Source organism: Fukomys damarensis, unplaced genomic scaffold (assembly GCF_012274545.1).
Source record: "Fukomys damarensis isolate Sample0158 unplaced genomic scaffold, DMR_v1.0_HiC HiC_scaffold_4, whole genome shotgun sequence".
Taxonomy (NCBI): Eukaryota; Metazoa; Chordata; class Mammalia; order Rodentia; family Bathyergidae; genus Fukomys; species Fukomys damarensis.
Window position 1 is genome coordinate 15,000,092 of NW_022900916.1, and position 7,986 is coordinate 15,008,077.

General features: G+C 35.3%; 1 protein-coding gene and 1 pseudogene across 4 annotated transcripts in view; one reads left to right on the forward strand and one right to left on the reverse strand.

The window, feature by feature from the left end:
* The window catches only part of Immp2l (inner mitochondrial membrane peptidase subunit 2), a 980,466-nt gene that overhangs the window by 832,991 nt on the left and 139,489 nt on the right, over positions 1–7,986 (reverse strand). The gene's annotated exons all lie outside the window — the stretch shown is intronic.
* LOC104875691 lies at positions 260–6,030 on the forward strand (annotated as a pseudogene).

Genomic DNA, 7,986 nt, shown 5'->3' on the forward strand with positions numbered 1-7,986 from the left:
GGATTTAGCTCAGTGGTTCTGCCACCTGCCTCACAAGCGCAAGGTCCAGAATTAGATCACTGGTACAAAAAAAAAAAAATATTCTGTAGGGTCACAAAAGAATTATAGTATTTAAATATAATATAGATCAGTAAATATGATTAAAACTAACTCTAACAGCATTTCAAAATTCAATATACATATTTGAGCAGTTAATTTTTTAAAATTACCTAAACACATCCTAAGCATAGATGACAATTCCTGTAGCAATTCTAGAAATATGGGCTCTACCAGGTAATGGACCAGTGTTTATTATTTGTGAGGTTCCTCCAATAACAAAATTAATAAAAATGTTAGACAACTCATGGTCATGCCAAACAATTCACGTGGTTTACCAAGGATTAGATCACTACAGGAAAGGTCAGGTTGAAGAAACAATTATGAGATAAGAAATAATAGATTGAAGAAGAACACAGGTTCATTATTAAGCCAACATGAGATCTTTGAATATTGCATGCACAACATTAGGTTAGTGAATAGAATGCAGGAAAAATGTTTGCTGGCATATTTTCTCCTTACTTACACATTCATGGTTTAAAAAGATACTTAAATCCAGAAAACAATCCTTAATTCACTCACTCGGTACATGTCCTGTGTATTTAAAATAAAACAACCAAAAGCCTTCTATTTTGGAAGTGTTTATGACACCTCAGCTGGCATTTCTAGTCCTCAACATCCAGTTTCCTCATTCACATACATAAGTTGCCCATATAATGAAAAGAATCATTTTCCCCTTAAAAACCATATAAGCTTTGATTTATAACAAAGTCAAATTGAAACTCAAGATAGCATTCAAGATGCTCCATATCTATCTGGTTTCTTATTACATGCGCAAGAGGAAATTCCTCTTCAAGCCTTACCACACCCATGGTTCCACACATTACATTTACTTATGTCAACTTATATCTGTTCTTTCTGTGGTCATTCCCACATGGCAAATCTTCTCCCTCACATCCAAACCTTTTCCACCTTACATGAAGCAACAGCCCCTCCAGAAAGTCCTGCCAGATCCTCCAAATTCACACTATTTCCTTTCTTATCGTATACAATGTTGATGCTGTCACTTTTATACTATTTTAAATTACTCTCAGCTGTTTTAATATCAACTAGGTAACAAAGTTAGATGATTTCCATGTTTATTTTGGACTCTCTACAATATTTAGTGAACAACATTAAAATTATATATGCTGTTTAGAGATGACAATAAAATAATGTCATCTAGCTTTGTTTACACATGAAATGCAAGCCAAAAGTATATCAGCTACTCCAAAAGTACATAGTTTGCACCCAATCTACAAACTCAAACTCCCTATTTCTCATGTTGTAAAGAAGCCTGTAGCTGGTCGCAAAAGGGTAGGAAAGAGAACCCCCTTCTTGCGCAATATTATTAGTAATATTAAAGTTATATGTTACTGGAACAGCTCCAAAGATATATACTAATTATGTGGCAACATAACATACAAGTTTTATAATAAAGACCTGAATGTCTACCATTTTTAACATTACCCTAGCTCATGTTACTTTACCTGCATAGCTAGAAAGTACAGTAAATCACCACATAAACTTATACTAGCCAATCTATTTGATAAAATATTGTGGAGCACAAAGGATATAAATTCATCTGAGATAGTAACTAGCATCCAAAGGAATCCAGTTTAGTGTAATATGATTAAAAGTGGTCAACATTAAGAGCTCAAATATTGGGAGAATTCAGTAGAATTACTGAGAGTTTTGTCCAACTGTTACTGTGATGACAATGAAAAATGTATTTCCTAATGATCTCATCTAAAACACATTATATTTGTCAGAATATAAATGCATTCAAATATAATAGGCACATAAGGAATACTAATTATGACTGCCTTCTCTTACAAATAGCAAATGATTTTGGAACACAACTCTGAAGAGTTCTGAATGCTTTTTGAAATATTCCATTTAGGAACATGCAACTGCATACAACAGTAAATGGAAAACAGAAGCAATAAATTAATTTGGTAAGGTAGAAAGTCTATCAACTCCACTTTTCATCTATTTCAAAAAAAATCTTTAATTTTTGGGAGACATTCATTCTTCAGGTTCCTAGACACTAAAAATAAAACTTATTCTAAATGTTAGCATCTGACAAAGACAATAATATCAAACAGCAGTCCACAATCCCCTAATGGAATGATGCCAATTGGCATTTCTTAAATTAATTCACTGACCTACAGTAATGTGAATTCTTGATACATAATGTCTGTCAGCAGGTAATGCAAAAACATCAGAACAATTTTTAGTGTATAAATTCCAAAATGCAATAAAAAATTATATATCTAAAGGAATTCCTTACTTACATATTTTATTTATAGTAAAATCAGAAAAATAAAAATACCAGGTGTAGATTGCTCAAATTATAGTTTCACAAACTGAGTACAAGTTGAGCCAAGATTTCTAATAATATCTAAGCAGTCATCGTTCTGAATGAAGATATTAGAAACCCTCACAATTCCTTTATCCAAAAATGGTTTAGTGAGTTTCACATGTGCATAAGTAGCTCATTTTAAGTTACTTAATAGAAAATGTGAAATGATGTTTCAAAAGTCTGAACAGAAATGCTCAATTTGAAAGGGCATGTCTTTTATCTACAAGCTCTTCTTCTGTTTTCATCACTCCCAAGTATAGGTAGACAGCCTCCAATATAAAAACCAGCTACACACTGAGGAACACAAAGCTCCAACTATATCATTTTTAACAAATAGCCCCACACATTGGAATACTCATCAAAACATATTTGAAACAATGCACTAAAAAGTGTGTGTAGTAATTGGAATGGTGACTAAAACAGGTGAAAGTAAAAACTGCAATTAGAACTTCACACTCCAATGTCTAGAGCTAGGAGCATTTTACATGATATGATAAACTCTAGAGGATAATTACTGAAGTATATTATCAGAGAACTAGTCTAAGATGACAGGTGATTCAAACATTATCTTTTTCAAGTTTTTACATGAATTACTTGCCCACTTAAAAACATAGGTAAAATGTGGATACATTTAAATGGTAACCTCTTCATATTTTCTGAGTTTCTGTCCTGTCTTCCTTCTCATATACCGGGCTGTATTCTCCCATGATTATTCCTGACCTGTAAGTGTTAGACTACCTTGTAACACATATGGGCTTTAGGTGTCCCCCACACACACTCACTCTCAAGGTCAGAGGTCAGTAAACTACTGCCTGCATGCCAAATCTAGCTCACCACTCTAAGTTTATGTAAATAAAGCTTAATTGAAACATAGCCACATTCATTGTTTAATTATTGTCTACAGCTCCTTTCACATCAGAAGATCAGAGAGGAATACTTAGGACAATAATGAATGGTCAGGACAATAACAAAAACTTCTTAGAGTATTTCTGACTCCTCAAAGGAAAGGTTTATCAATTCCTCTCTAAGAGATCTCTCTAAGAGCCAAAATGTTTAATGTACTTTATATCCTGGCAACTCCCAAAATTCTGTGTTCACTTCTGACCTAGACTTGCTTCCCAAATTCTCAAGCCACATCTATTCTTTTTCCTCTCTCACTGAGTTCATTGGTACATTTTAGGTGTACAGTACAGTTACATTCATTATTGGGATCTTGTACCTTCATGATAGGTTTATTTCTGACTCCTCAAAGGAAAGGTTTATCAATTCCTCTCTAAGAGATCTCTCTAAGAGCCAAAATGTTTAATGTACTTTATATCCTGGCAACTCCCAAAATTCTGTGTTCACTTCTGACCTAGACTTGCTTCCCAAATTCTCAAGCCACATCTATTCTTTTTCCTCTCTCACTGAGTTCATTGGTACATTTTAGGTGTACAGTACAGTTACATTCATTATTGGGATCTTGTACCTTTACATGACAGGTCTCGGTTCTCATTTTTCCCCTTGTCCCTGCCGCCCTCCCTTCACCCCCTCCTGCCCTCCCCACTTACAAACACTTTATTCCATGTTTTCATTTTCTCATATTTTTTTCTTTTCCCGTATTCTTTCCCCTACCCTTCCCACTTTCCTTACACCTTGAGCCCTTTTCTTCCTGTTTCACATTGTCAATTATATCATTACACGTCTACTCTTGAATGTCTAACAGACCTACAAATCTTGTACTTCTAAACCACAAAATCCCATTTCCACCATGCCTACCTACTCATATTCTTCTCATTTCTCAACACAAATATTTCCATTCATCCAAGTGTGTAAGTCCAACACAAGATAGCCTTTCTCAACTCCTCTTTCTCTCATAGTCCATACCCCAATCATCAAACAACGATACCTTCAAAGTGGACCCAGGATCTGGTGACTTTTCACCTGCTACCACCCTAACTCAAGCCAAGGCCACTTTTCACATAGGCTACTTGCAGCCTCCCTGCTATGGGTCCCACACAGTTTCCTTTTCCAGAGCATCTAGAGTGATCACGGAATTCTACCGCTGAAAACACATCAAAGACTGGGCAAACTGTGGTCCTTTGTTGTGGCCACCTTTCTCCCTCTGTCTTTACTATAACCATATGAGCCCTCTTATCATCAAACATGGCCCCGCCTTCATCTTTTTACTTGCTGTTCTGTCTACAAAATTCTTCTAGAAGATAGCAAGTTAGCTTCCTCCTTTGTTTTATTCAGATCTCTGATCAAACATTATTTCAATCTAGAGGTCTTCCTTAGTCACCCTAAATTAGTAATTCCTATCAAGTTAATTGCAATTCTAAAGTTGGATTCCTGAGAGTGGGCTAAAGATAAATACCAGAGGACTTGGATCTCAGTTAAAGGACATTATTCCAGTTACTGAACTTTCAGCAAGTGGACCTTTGAAAAGTCATGACCTTCTGTGGAAAGGACACTAGAACATAGCAGGTAAGAGGACAACAGCGACACAGTTTGTAATAGCTAAATCTTGGAAACAGCCCATTTGCCCATCCGTTGGAAACTGGATAAAGAAGATGTGGTTTTTCTATAAAATGGAATATTGCTCAGCCATAAAGAACGAGAAAATAGATTCACTCATAGGAAAATGGATACATATTGAAGATATACTCCTAAGTGAAATAAATAAGTCACACATGTGCAATATCTAATAGTTTCTCTGGTGTGAATAATCTGCAATAATACAGAAGATCCTAATAAGATTACTGACATTGTGAAATGGGAAGAAAGGAGCTAAAGGTGCAGGGAAGGCGGGATGGGTAGGGGAAGGGTAATAAGGGAAAAGAAAAAAATGTGCGATAATGAAAAGATGGAAATAAAGTGTTTGTAGATGGGGAGGGGAGGAGTGGGTGAAGGGAGGGCAGGGGTAAGGGGAAAAAATGAGAATCAAGACTTGTCATGTAGAGGTACAAGATCCCAACAATGAATGTAACTGTACTGTATCCCTAAAATGTACCAATAAACTCAATTAAAGCTGGAAAAAAAAAAAGAGGACAGACTCAACGCAGACTGCCTAGTTTTGGATCCTGGCTCTGCTGTTTACTAGATGTCTCCCTCTATTTTTCTTTCATGAAAAATGAACTATTACCAAGTCATACTCTTGAATTACCGGAAAAAAATTTCTAGCTCAACCAAGACAAAATAAATTTTTCCACACTGAGGAACATCCAGGGTCTCTTTGCTCCTCTAAAATTTTAAATGGAATTCAAGGCAGTACAACAGGATCTTCCTAAGTTGCCCAAGCTGGCCTTGAACTGGCTCCTCCTGCCTCAGCCTCCTGACAACTGGAATTACAGGGGTATGCTACCAGAGCTGGCTCAAGTTCAGCATCTTCCATTTCTTTCAGGCTCAAACCTTTCATTGGATATTTTGAGGGGTAATGATGAGATTATCAGGTTTAAAGATATTCTCAATGATCCATCACAAAGTGAACTCATGGGGGAACCACACTTGATGGTGGAATATAAACTTGGTTTATTGTGATACCTGTGCTGTTCATGAACCAGGGGGGCTGCATCCTGTGATAGTTGTCTTTTGTTACAATTTGATGTACACAATATTAAAAGTACTGACATTGGAGAAAAATGAATAAATAAAGTTGTATTCCCTAGGGAAAAGAGAGTAGGACTCTGAGATTTACATGCATTGTAAGGATCATTTTCAGGAACAACTAGCAAGGAAAGAAGGAAGCAAAATAGTAGAGAGAAAAGCTCAATGCAGTTATAGCAAAAGCTTTGGTCATCAGTAGCTCTGTAGGGGAAATGAAGTTTCATAATTTCCTAACTGAGGTAAGGTGGCTAGATTTTTGAGCCTGTGTGTTAATACATTACAAGAGTCAGGGTACCACCAGAGAAAAGGATGGAAAGGTGGTTAAGACACATGAAGAACATGCTTTAAAAAATGCAAATTCAAACTAAAATGAGATGCTATTTCACAAATGCTATAAAGACTAGCAAAAAAAGACAGACAGGGCTGGGGATTTAGCTCAGCGGTTCGGTGGCCTGCTTTGCAAATGCAAGGACCCAAGTTCAATCCCCAGTACCAAAAAAAAGACAGACATACCAAATATGAGAGAATATGTAGAGAAAGTAGAAAGCCCACACATTGCTAGTAAGAATATAAAAGTTCCATACACTCCTGCCTTGGAATACAATTGCCAGTCCCAAAGCACAAAGAAATTAAACAACATGCCCAAGATCATAGAGTGAAGAATACTACAACTCTAGTGTGAAAAACTAAAAGTGTAAATAAGATCCAAATTATATAATGGATAAAGTGAAATAGGAAGAAAAGGGCTAAAGGTATAGGGGAAGTGGGAAGGGTAGGGGAAAGGAATTAAGGGAAAAGAAAAAATATGATAAAAAGAAAAACTGGAAACAAAGTCTTTGTAAATAGTGGTGGGTAGAAGGGGTGAAGGAAGGGCAGCAGTATGGGGAAAAAATGAGACCCAAGATCTGTCACATAACAGTACAAGATGCCGATGATGAATTTAACTGTACTGTATACCTAAAAAGTACCAATAAACTCAATGAAAAAAAGTAAAAAATAAATATACTACAAATATATTAGCCCACATTCATAAAAGTAAATCATGCTATATTTATATGCTAGCCCAAAGTTTTTATCCCAACTACCAGCAAATCCAGAAGATGACATCAAATATAAATCTGACAAGTTCACCATGACACAGTACAGACTAATAAACAAGCTACTCACAATACCTCTGATTATCTGTTGGTCACTGAAACAAGAAATAAATATAATGTTCACAAAAGTTTATATTTACAGAGGTTTAATTATTATTTTAAAAATATAAAGAATGTTCATGACCTAATCTACCAAATATGTTCCCACAGATAGAGAAACATCACTGTGATATATGTAAATAAAATTTTATTCTGTAACAGTCATGCTTAAAATACGTAAAAACATTGAATCACTTTGTATTAAAAAAAATTTCATAGTATGTCATGTCACAAAATTTCAGGCATATCATTGCTCCTCTAACTGAAGAGTACAATGACACAAAATGGAATGACAATGTGTTTTATCTTTTTCATATGAAAGTATAGTAATAGATTTCACATGGCAGTAAACCAGTATGAATGGTGAACATGGTGACATTAACCTCCTGTGCATCTCCCAGGAAAATACTCTCAAATTTAGAGATAATGCTACAAAACATAGCTAATAAATCAACCATCTAGCATGTACTTAATATTAAAAAATAAGGCATATAAATGATCAGAAGCTAATATTTGACAGTGTTTTTTATGTAGTTTAATAAAACACAATGTACAGACAATAGAGGAAAGAGGATATGTAACTAATATTCCATTCACCTTCAATACCTTTGCAGTATAGGACTGAAAAACTTGTATCAGCACTTTCTGTCTAAATGATATATTGATGCAAAGCTAGAATAAAAATAGTACTAAAAGTATGCCATTTATAAGTGAGAATAAATGTTTCTAAGTGATGACAAGCTTCTGTCAGTTAAACTGCGTTAA